Below are 11,892 nucleotides of genomic sequence, written 5' to 3' on the forward strand. Positions count from 1 at the left end.
CTTCTCTGTCCTTATAAAACATTACTTTCGCGGCAGTAGAGTCGTTCTACAGTCCGCTGCAAATTCCGGTTTCTCTGTGTAGTGTTTCGCGAAAAGAACGTCGTTTTCTCGGCAGGGATTCCAATCTGAGTTCATGGAGACTCTCCGTAACGCTCTCGTGTTGATCGAACGTACCGCTAACAACTCGAGGATCATGCCTCTGAATTGCTTCAGTGTCTTCCTTTAATCGGACCTGGGGGGGGGGGGGATTTTCAAAATCTCGAGAAGCACTCAAGAATGGGTCGCACTACACGTTCTATATACGGTCTCGTTTATAGATGAGCTACACTTCCCTAAAAACCTCCCATTAACCCGAAGTCGACCTTTCGCCTTGCGTGGTCGTTCCATTTCCAAAGCTTAGCAAAAGAAACACACACATTTTATCGACATGACCATATCAAGCAGCACCCTAGTCATACTGTACTCGTACATTACAGGATACTTTTTTCTACTTACCTAACTTCCATTATTCTACATTTAGGACAAATTGTTAGTCATCGCACAGAATTTAAATTCTGTCAACGTCTTGCTTCTACAGTCACCCAACATCTACCTAAAGATCAAAGCCAAAAATTTTGATTTTTTTTCACGTTAAACCGAAGTAAACTTCGGCTACTTGAAGAACATACTGCCTTACCTCCTTCTCGTCGTCATAGGACAAATATTTTCTATTTGGAAACAAATCCACGGTGACGGAAGACCGAACTATCTTTTCATAATGAATTTCCTCTGAGGTATTTTCTTATAATATCTTGTTTATCTTGAATAAACGGTTTGATAATTAGCTACAGCTTTACGAATTGATAATTACTCCTTTTTTTACCTCCATCGCTTCTGCAAACATGATGTTTGGAACAACTTCACCTCGATTTATCTTTGATGCGATTTCTCAGTTCCTTCACCTGAAAAAAAGCAAAAAAATTGCTGAAGTATCTACCGCGGTAGGTTCTCACATGTGATAATCGTACCCGAAATTTTTGTTGGAACTGACACCAAACAGAAATTTCAGGCATAAATTGAGCTAGACGAACGGACCTAACCACAATGTTAACACAAAATAACATTTTTCAACTGTTATAAAATAATAGAAAGTAGCTTGGATAGAGACAGCATTGAATACAGAGAGAATAACGAGAGTTAGTTATATCGACAAATGAATACTTAAAGCTCCAAAAAGACAAAACACCAATGAAAAACTGTCGCTAGAAACTATGAACTGCGTACACCCTACTCGTAATACTGCGCCTCTGCTGCGCTTTGAGTTCAGACCGCTAGGAAGCAGCAACGACAAAGCCCTATGACAACCAACACGTGCAGTAACCTACTCCGGTCTCTGTCACTGGCGAAAGTGAAACGAAAGAATGGACTTGCCGTGGTACTGTGTATCATTTACAGGATAAGATACATAGACAACTGCAGTTATGACAAACAGCGCGCAAGGACGACGCGACCGAGATTCATTACGCAACACGACATAACTTTTCATTTCCCGATAACAAAGTACCGAAGCTGTCTGCTGTGATTCCCCTGAGAACACTGATAGGAGAATCAAACAAGAAGCTCCACACTTTTCTTTCCGCGTACTTTCCCCTCCGTATTTAAGTCTCCAACTTTTTTCTTCTAATCATCATGTAGCCAACTGAAAGTCTTCTCATGAGCCAGGGAACCTAACGAATAAATATTGAGACGCCGTATTCGGAAAAGATGGAGCCAAACTGCCGTTTTCTATGGTTTCCGAAGAATATCACACGTGATTGCCGGGGGCGGTTACCCTAACGGTTCCTGGTTGTTTCATTCCCGTTTCTTCTTCCAACTGAACCAGTGTTCCTTGTCTAATGACCACTATGTCGACAGGATGGTGAAATCCAATTTATCTTCCTTCGTGTGTCCTGACGTTCGAGTAGGAAAGGAGGCAGACAGCACGGAAGGGCGGGATCTGGAAGTCCGTGTTAGCTGATCCTCTGAACCAGAAATTTAATCGACAAGTCATAGTTCCATGGCTCTATAGTTGTGGTATTCCCCCCCCCCCCCCCCCCCCCCCCCCTGGGGGACTGATGAGCTTCGCTGTTTAGTCCCCCTTAAACATCCCAACAACCACCACCACCACCACCCCCCCCCCCCCATAAAAAAAAATGTGCCAATATAAATTAGGAACTTGAAGAGCGAAGTCAATGCAAATGATATAGCCTCAACACAGGCGATGGGAGACATTTGTTCACTTCCTATCAGTAGTATAACACGACCAGGCATTGTTGCTCTATATGGCATGAGAGTTCCATGGATTCCAGATATCGTTTCTGCTTTTGCGTATATCCAGATGCTCAAAGAAAGTAGTGCACAAGCCATTTCCCTTATTATCGGGTACACACTTACTGTGACTGAAAATTCTTGAAATAACAAAACCATCTTAATCTACAAAACCTACTTTAATACAGTAAGTACCATCCATTTGCGGTTGACGCTAACACTCTTCTTTGTAATAATCAGCTGGGTCCACCTACTGGCAATACTGCAATTTTATATTTGTTTTCAGCTTGGCACGTTTCATCACAGGTGTACCATCGCCTCTCAGCCATTATTTATTTCTTGTTTCAAGCGTTTTTTTGTTTATTAATGTGTGTCCGTTCTGAAGTGGAGATTGGGAACCAACCTCTCTAGCATCTAAATCCTTACGGACAAATTCGTAGGTAACTGAAGCACGTATTTCATATCACTGGATGAAAATAGCTGCAGGACAATTAAGGATTCTTTACACAACCATAAAAATGCCATGAGTAATAGTGACACAAATGAAGCACTAAAATCGTCTACTAGACAGCATCATTACTTCCACCTAAGAGATTTTATGTGAAACAGAACTACTGTAGTAGCTTCCATATTTGAGGACATTAAATGAGTGCTTTTGACGCGTTTCTGACAATGGCGTAATTAGCGGAGGGGGGTGCCTAGGAACAACTTCGACTTTGCGACCCACCGTCTAGAACTTTCCCTCTTTAATTACTCTTCATCGTTGCTTGGCCTGTTTGTTACGGTATTGAGATCATGAATAGAATATGAAATAAAAGGTAGTGCTGGCAGATTTTGTACAACATAGAGGCAATAGCAACAATAGATACTAGGACACAGAAAACTGAGTATGGATCCATGTGCTGCCTGTGCTCTTCTAACATGACGCCTATGAACAGTGAGCCCACCATGATCCACTAAAATTCATTACTCTTTTGTTACGGACACGCGTAATGTGCAGTGATTAATATACGTCAAGCAGCTTCTACTATAGGTATTCGTCCGTTACATCAACTCCAACTTGTGCTGTGCTTTCACATGCCTCAATTTATACGTTTTTGCGTTCCAGATTGCTGTTAACAGCAGTATAAAATTTATTTTTCTTGATGTTTCAAGCCGTGTCAAGTCAGGTCAGTCATTCGAACGTACTGGGTTTGATCTCTGCTTGTACTAAGCCAGTTATTTACGTAACTTCCGTCAGCTCCCATCTCTGATAAAACGTTTTTGGACATTCAGTAATTCTTTTTTGTATAACAGGTTTAGAATACAGGGAACGTAAGGCAGTTTACTACATGTACAGAAACCAGATGACAGTTGTAGGAGTCGAGCGACATGAAAGAGAAGCAGTGGTTGAGAAGGGAGTGAGGCGGGATTGTAGCCTATCCTCAATATTGATTAATCTGAGGATTGAGCAAACAGTAAAAGAAACCAAATAAATATTTGGAGTAGGAATTAAAGCTCATAGAGGAGAAATAAAAACTCTGAGTGAGTGTAGGCTTTCTCGGTGAATTTCATGTATGAAGTCTTCACGGGTTATCAGCCGAGTAGCGTCGTCGTCTCGTAGACCTTATAAACGTCGTACAACAAATGTGCCCAGCCACCAAAGGACAACTGGTTTCTGGTTTACAAAGAGGTCCATTGACTGCATCTGAAATCATTTTCTAGAGTTACACTTTGTTAGCAGCCTTAAAAAATTGTAAAAAGCGAGAGTTGCTGGAAGTTATGAAACAGTAGCTCTAGTAAAACTAGAGACCAAACTCGGTAGATTCGAATGTCTCACTTAAAGACTTAAATAGAACATCAAGAAAATTAAATGCCGTGCTGCTGTTATTAGCTGTCGGAAACGCACAGGTGTACAAAATAAGTATGTGAAGACATCTGAAAATACAACAGAAATTGGAGATGATCTGACGGAGATGTAGCTGCAGAGGTGAGGCTTTCTCTTCACCAGAGTCTCGTCTTCCGCCAGTAGATGCAGTGGGTGCATTCAGCCGCTGTTTGATGAGTAACAATGACTGTCAACTTTTCATTTCCGTAACAGAATATTAATGGATTTTAGCGGACCGTGGGGGACTTGTTATTCATAGAAGTTAGAGTGAATGAGCAGAGGCAACAGATGAATCAGTAAGCAATTTCCTGTGTCCAAGTATCTAACGGTGCTTTCGTTTCGACATGTGTGGTGCCCAGACTCCTTTATCCTTGTTTGCGCACCTCGCAAGACTAGTGTAGTAAGCGTCTGTGTTTGTTTGTTTGTGATACTGTGAATCTCTATGCAGTTTGGCAATTAGCGGTACACAGAGCACAGTCGGAAATCGACTGTTGACTCACAGCGCACCCCTCTGAATATGCGTACTTTGACCGAGGCACCATGTGGCTTCCTCCTTGGCCTCGACGAATGCTGGAAACATCGCACGACATAAGTCAGCTGAGTGCTGTCATATGCATGGATTTATAATAAGAGGAATCGTATCAGTCTGCGATGACATGTAAGTCGTGGAGGTATATACTACAGGACGCCGGCCGCGGTGGCCGTGCGGTTCTAGGCGCTCCAGTCCGGAACCGCGCTGCTGCTTCGGTCGCAGGTTCGAACCCTGCCTCGGGCATGGATGTGGGTGATGTCCTTAGGTTTAAGTAGTTCTAAGTCTAGGGGACTTCTGACCTCAGATGCTGAGTCCCACAGTGCTCAGAGCCATTTGAACCATTTTATACTACAGGACAAACATCTTTTGCAATCACTGTTGATTGTTATCATCTGCTGAATATTGAAAATAGGGGATTGCAAATATTCAGCCTTCTTCAGGTGTATCAATTCCAGTAACAAGTTCCTCCTTTTATATATATATATATATATATATATATATATATATATATATATCCATGAATTTATTAATCAGATTGGTTTCTTGAAACGTTTGAGATAGTGTCTCATGAACCATGAAGCCGGCCGGGGTGGCTGAGCGGTTCTAGGCGCTACAGTCTGGAATCGCGCGACCGCTACGGTCGCAGGTTCGAATCCTGCCGCGGGCATGGATGTGTGTGATGTCCTTAGGTTAGTTAGGTTTAAGTAGTTCTACGTTCTAGTGGACTGATGACCACAGAAGTTAAGTCCCATAGTGCTCAGAGCCATGAACTATGAAAATTAAAACGGTCTGATGTTTAAACAGAACTTTTATTTAAAGAAATCGAACTTTTATTAAAAGGTACTATACAGAACTACACAAGTAATTTAAAAGAAACTTACTTTCTTACGACTGGGAATGGCTTTTAACACTTTAACAGCTCTGGACTTGTTAACGCGCGCGCCTTTGTACCTGTCCCTGTGTGCTCTGAACATGTTTACGCTCGCCACCAGTCCTTCTACCTGGTACTCTGAACGAGTCTACGCGAGCGTAAACACGTTCAGAGCACACAGGGACAGGTACAAAGGCACGTGCGTTAACACGTCCATAGCAGTTAAAGGGTTAAATAATGTGTTTATAAATATGTTTATAAACAGTCTGCTGTATGAAATGAGCTAAAGAAACAACTAATCACCTCTCGTTTTTCTTTTACTTGATGTTATTTCTTCCCAATGTATAGACTTAAACAGTAAAGCACAGGAAAAAAAAAGTCAAGACACGTTAAAGTTGACAGAGGTTTGACACATTGATGTACTTTCTCATTCTTCTTATATAAAATGAAACTGAAAAAAAGTTCGGAAGAACTGAAGTAGGAAGTTTGATAAGTTGTGTATCTAAACAGATGAAGGTTGTCTGTACACTCCCTTGTTAGCTGACTACCAGGTTGCAGCGATGAAGAAGATAAGCAATATGAGGTGCAAATTAGTCGAGGATTAGGCCTATTCCAAATTAGGTCTTTCTGGAAATGTGAGAAAGATGGTGTATTTGAAAGTTGTTAAAAACACTGTGGATCTGAAACAAGAAAACACTACTACTGAGCGATGGAAGCTTTATCATGGAAAACGGAATGAACATAGGAGTCCTGCAATAAAGATTGAGTCAAAGTATGAAATGCAAGCAGTGTCTCAATTCATAGCTCTGGCTGGTAAAATATAAGTCGATGCAATATCGATACAGTATCAATAGATAAAGTATACAGAGCATCTCGTGAGCCAATAAGTACCTACAGAGCAAAGTGGTAGCGAATGAACACCAACGAAAAAAAAAGGACGCGGTGGAGCTTATTTTAGATGAGTATGTAAGCCATCTAGTTGTTAAAAAGTAGCAGGAAAGGAATGAGAAATCGAATCGTACAAACAAGTTGCCAAATACAACTGGAAGATTACAACAAAGGTAATAACACTGATGCAGACATGTCATGAGAATAGGGGACTACGGTTCGTTGAAAGAGCTGTGATACAAAAAATGAAATGACTATCGCTGCCAACTCAGAAACAATAAATATATCTGATCATGTAGAGCAGACGTTTAAGCAATGCAGATCAGAAGAATTCGCCACAAAGGAAAACTAAATCCACTTTTTGAATTGTCGTATACATTTTGAAAGTCTGAACAGCTTCGCAAGAAAGTTGTCTAATAATATTTACACGGCAATTCGAGAGGTTGAACACCAGTTGAACCAGCTGATAGAGTATTTGAAATACAGCAATTTTGGAATAGGAACTTTTGAAGTCCCTTTAATTCAGCAAAAATAGTGCACTATTTCTGTGTACTTGCGTTCTGTGGGTGAAATTAGACGGAGCACCTTCACGCTCTTCTGTGCAATTACGTGACGAACTCAGCGCCTCATATTCCAGGCGTTAGATAGGAAGGGTGGGTGGGTGGAGGGGGGGGAGGTGCAGTAGCATTGCCACCTCACTACACAGATGTGACGGCCTTTAGCATACACAGTATATACGTGAGGGCACATCAAAAGACTTGTGTGCGTGACACCAGTACCAGAAAAAGAAAAACTTCTTGTCAGGATGTCTGTTGCGCCTGATTCATGCGATGCCTTTTGTGGTTGGTAGAGAGCGCCAGGATTTTCTGCCATACTTCTATTTGTACACGTAAACATTGCAGCCGGAGACCGGCTTGTTCCAAGTGCGGAGCAGAAGATCATGCTAGAAAAAACTGCAGTAAAACAGGCATATGTATGCCCTGTGTAAGGAGGGTTAAAAAGTCATGCGGTGCCACGGGTAGGACCTGCACCACGTATAAGGTGCCGTAGCAGGGTCTAATTTCAAGAACAGACTACGGCTGAAGACGTTACTGGGCCCAGGATGCCCAAAAGAAAGTCCCTGAGCAAAAGGAGGGTAGATGACGCAAGGGCCAGCAAATTTAAGGACTTTCTAAAGTTAACCTCAGAAGCTCGAACCTGTGCAGTGAAAACAGTGGATACTGGTATACGAACTGAGCCTCAGACTCCAATTGGAGCTCTCTCCTCCGACAGCCGGGGATACAGGTCGACAGACGACCGGGAACAGCAAATGGGGCGTCCTGTGGTGGTAGGTCGACCTGTGGTGACGCAAAGAAATGAAGTACCAAGTGGCCAGCTTCAGGACACTACGGTGAGTAGTATAAATCCAAAAACTCCTGTACAAGTCACCTCCCCCCCCCCCTCTCCGCCCAATTAGAGAGATTGGAACTGATCCAGTAAGGGTATACCCAAATATAGAATTTGCCTTGCAACTTGCATGGCTAAAAGAGCTGGTTGTCTGGGCTACTGCTTTGCGGCACTTGGTCCGGATAGGTCATAAATGCGGGAGGGTGTAGACAGGTTACAGATGAAGTCGATAAATCTCCCCAGTGACTTTGGACAATGTCAAGAAGGTTTTCGAAACTCGAATCGAGACCACTGATTTGGACGGAATTTACGCTCAATCAGTGTTAGCCAACGGCGGTCTTGAGCTCGACTGAAAGAAGACGTGGTCTGACTGTAACATCAACACTTACTTCCCATAATATGGACGTGAGTGTAGAGCAATTAACAAGCATAACAGCAAACTTGTAATGCAAGAACTACATTAAGTGATGGAGGAGAGGAGACTGGATGTGCTCTGTCTGCAGGAGCCATACTCCATTGTCGGACAGATTGCTTTCATGGCCAATACAAGGCAGGTAATAAGTACTGGCGATGAGCCAAAAGCCGTGCTAACGGTCATTAATAAAGCGCTATGAACCACGATTACCTCGCCCACTGCGACGCCGTTGAGCTTCAGTGTTCACTGAGAGCGCTGTATATAGTCACTATGTACTTTCAGAATGGTAGCGACTTTGAAGAGCACCTGTACCAACCACTGGTATGCTCATGGCGTTGCGGGAGCAAAAACTCATCGTGGCGACTTTGGTTCAGTGGGATTCGAGATGGCAATGGAGGTTAGGCGGAGGAGACAGTCATGTCCTTGCCAGGTAATCCCCCCACCTACATTGGCGGGCCGTTCGGAGTGGCCGAGCGGTTCTAGGAGCTACAGTCTGGAACCGCGCGACCGCTACGGTCGCAGGTTCGAATCCTGTCTTGGGCATGGATGTGTGTGATGTCCTTAAGTTAGTTAGGTTTAAGTAGTTCTAAGTTCTAGGGGACTGATGACGTCAGAAGTTAAGTACCATAGTGCTCAGAGCCATTTGAACCATTTTACATTGGCGGTGGGGGTGGTGGGCCGCACATAGACGTCACTCTGCCGACACCTGGTGATGCGGACAATATTAAGAATTGGATAGTGTACAACAGGGCCACCACAAGTAATCACAATATGATAACATTTACGTTAAATGACAGAGAGTGTCACTGGGATCTAGGGTCGGAATTTCAGCTTAACTACAAGAGAACAGATTGGGAGTGTCTGGCAAGGATGTGTGCCAGAAGGCGACGACAACGTGGAGGAGTACGCCGACGAACTGTTACGGCATTTACCATGGCAGTGTAAGCAGCTGTACGAACAAGGAGGAGGGCCGTAGCGGCCTCCCCATCACCACGGTGTGCCGAACTGGGACATAGGCATCAGTCTGTCAGAAGGATGAGGAGGTACTACCAGCGAAGTGTCGTCCAGGAAAAGAATCAGTACTGGCTTCAGCAGAACCAGGAAGACAAGGAGCTCTTTCAGAAGGAGCTAAGAGCTGTTAGACTCCGTAGCTGGGAGCGGTATGTGCTGAACCAGCTGGCAATTGATCCCTGGGGCGTTCCATACAAACTAGTTATAGAAAAAATTGGATTGCTTATGGTGTTGTCCACCGTCAGAGATGGGGACCGGATGACGAAGTCTATGTGGGAAACTGCTGAGGTCCCTGTTGCCCGACGAAGACGGGGAAATGGATACAGACGAGCAGCGCCGTATTAGAGAGGAAGACAAAGTTGAGTATGTAAATAATACCATGGTATGCCCGTTTCCGGAAGAGGAAGTATCTGCACAAACAAAATCTTTAAAGGAGGGAAGCCCCAGGGCCAGACGGCATTGTATAGGATTGAGTGCAGTTCCTCGCCCCACAGCTAGCTGCGCCTCTAACGAGGCTATACAGTGAGTGCCTGATATTGCAGAAATTTCCGGCCATCTGGAAGAGGGCCAATGTGGTAACCACAAAGAAAGGTCCAGACAAGGATCCCGCAGTGGCAAAATCATACAGACCTATCTGCCTCCTAGACATCCTTGGTAAACTTTTTGAAAAGTTATCTGACAGATTTGCAGCACACAGTGTGCTGTGCGGAATGAGCGACAGGTAGTTCAGCTTTCGGCGGAGCGATCAGAGTCTGTCGCTTTTGCCCAAGGGGCCGAGGTCTGTGGCTCATTTCTGCATAAGTACAACGTCGGCATCATGGTGAACGTCAGTGGTGCCTTTGACCACCTGTGGTGGTCTTTGCTCTTCTCCTTCTTGCGGGAGAAAGAGTGGCCAGAACTGCTACACGCTTGTCAAAATGGTTCAAATGGCTCTGAGCACAATGTGACTTAACATCTGAGGTCATCAGTCTCCTAGACTTAGAACCACTTAAACCTAACTAACCTAAGGACAGCACACACATCCATGACCAAACCAGGATTCGAACCTCCGACCATAGCAGGAGCGCGGTTCCGGACTGAAGCGCCTAGAACCGCTCGGCCACAACGGCTGGCTATACGCTTGTCTGAGGAGCTATTGTGATGGAAGGGAGGTCTGGCTATCGTCCCCTAGCGGGCGTGTTAGTAAAAGAATGACGATGGGGTGTCCACAAGAATCTGATCTGGGGCCGCACTTTTGGGATTTTAACATCGAACCATCATTGGACAGTCTAAAACGCAGCGGTGATGTGCTAGAGTTGATAGCCTACGCAGACGACCTCCTCCTGCTGGTGGGCGGCCGTAGTGGGGAAGACTTGTAACCTAGGGTAGAGCGGGCACTATCTCTGCTATCAGAATGGTGTCGAAAAGCTAAAATTAAGATTTCCGCAAATAAATCTATCTATCTGTTGATAAAGGGACAGTTAATTAGACACCCAACTGTAAGGTTCGATGGTTCACCAGTTCTTCGGCGTCGCGAGGCCCGATACCTGGGAGTCGTCGTTGATGAAAAATGGAATTTCGCCACACACGTCGAGACCGTGTCCCAGAGGTCGCTGGAAGTACATAACAATCTGATTGGAATTGGACATAAAAGATTGCACCTCCTGGCGAATCTAATTAAATTGTACCATAACAGTATCCTGCAACGGCCTTGCCGCAGTGGATACACCGGTTCCCGTGAGATCACCGAAGTTAAGCGCTGGCGGGCATGGCCGGCACTTGGATGGGTCACCATCCAGGCCGCCATGTGCTGTTGCCATTTTTCGTGGTGCACTCAGCCTCGTGATGCCAATTGAGGAGCTACTGGACCGAATAGTAGCGGCTCCGGTCAAAGAAAACCATCGTAACGACCGGGAGAGCGGTGTGCTGACCACAGGCCCCTCCTATCCGCATCCTCAACAGAGGATGACACGGCGGTCGGATGGTCCCGATGGGCCACTTGTGGCCTGAAGACGGAGTGCATAACAGTATCCTGACCCAGATCGCGGGTGACAGCTCCGGAGTTTGGGCACACAGGCTCAAGAGGATTGTGCCTGCCATGATCGTGCAAAGGGTCCATCGGAATACTCTAGTATGTTCAGTTGGGGCGTAAAGGGCAAGTCCGGGAGGGTCCATGCTAGTCGTAGTGGGACTTTGCTTGCTCGACATCAAAATACGAGAGCAGGCAGCCTGGTACTGGGTGAAGAGGGGCAGAATTGAAAAGATAGCCGAGATCATGGGGGTTCAAGTAGGGGACAAAATTTCGATCAGACGGCTAGGGGACGAGCTGTGGCAAGAGACCTGGAAGACCGACGAGGCTGGGCATAGAACATACCAATTGTTGACAAACATAAGGGAACGGATGCAACTTAAGTATCTTCAACCTAGTAGAGGTCTGTTGCACTTTCTCACGGGACATGGGCCCTATCCGACATATCTGTGCTAGTTTGGGATGCGGGCTACGCCCTCGTGTGACTTTGGAGCCTTGGAGGGCACTCGTGATAACGTGGTCTGCGATGTGGCGGCTGACCTGAGGCGTCGGCTACCAAACCATGACACCCATCACCTGAACAGACCTCAGAATACCTTCGAGATCCTCAGCAGCTTGGCTAACGAGA

At 45.1% G+C, this 11,892-nt stretch overlaps 1 pseudogene; it reads left to right on the forward strand.

Annotated features, from left to right (window-relative positions):
* Positions 1-10,936: 10,936 nt before the first annotated feature.
* LOC124709364 lies at positions 10,937-11,054 on the forward strand (annotated as a pseudogene).
* Positions 11,055-11,892: the final 838 nt, after the last annotated feature.

Source organism: Schistocerca piceifrons, chromosome 7, assembly GCF_021461385.2.
Source record: "Schistocerca piceifrons isolate TAMUIC-IGC-003096 chromosome 7, iqSchPice1.1, whole genome shotgun sequence".
Classification (NCBI taxonomy): Eukaryota; Metazoa; Arthropoda; class Insecta; order Orthoptera; family Acrididae; genus Schistocerca; species Schistocerca piceifrons.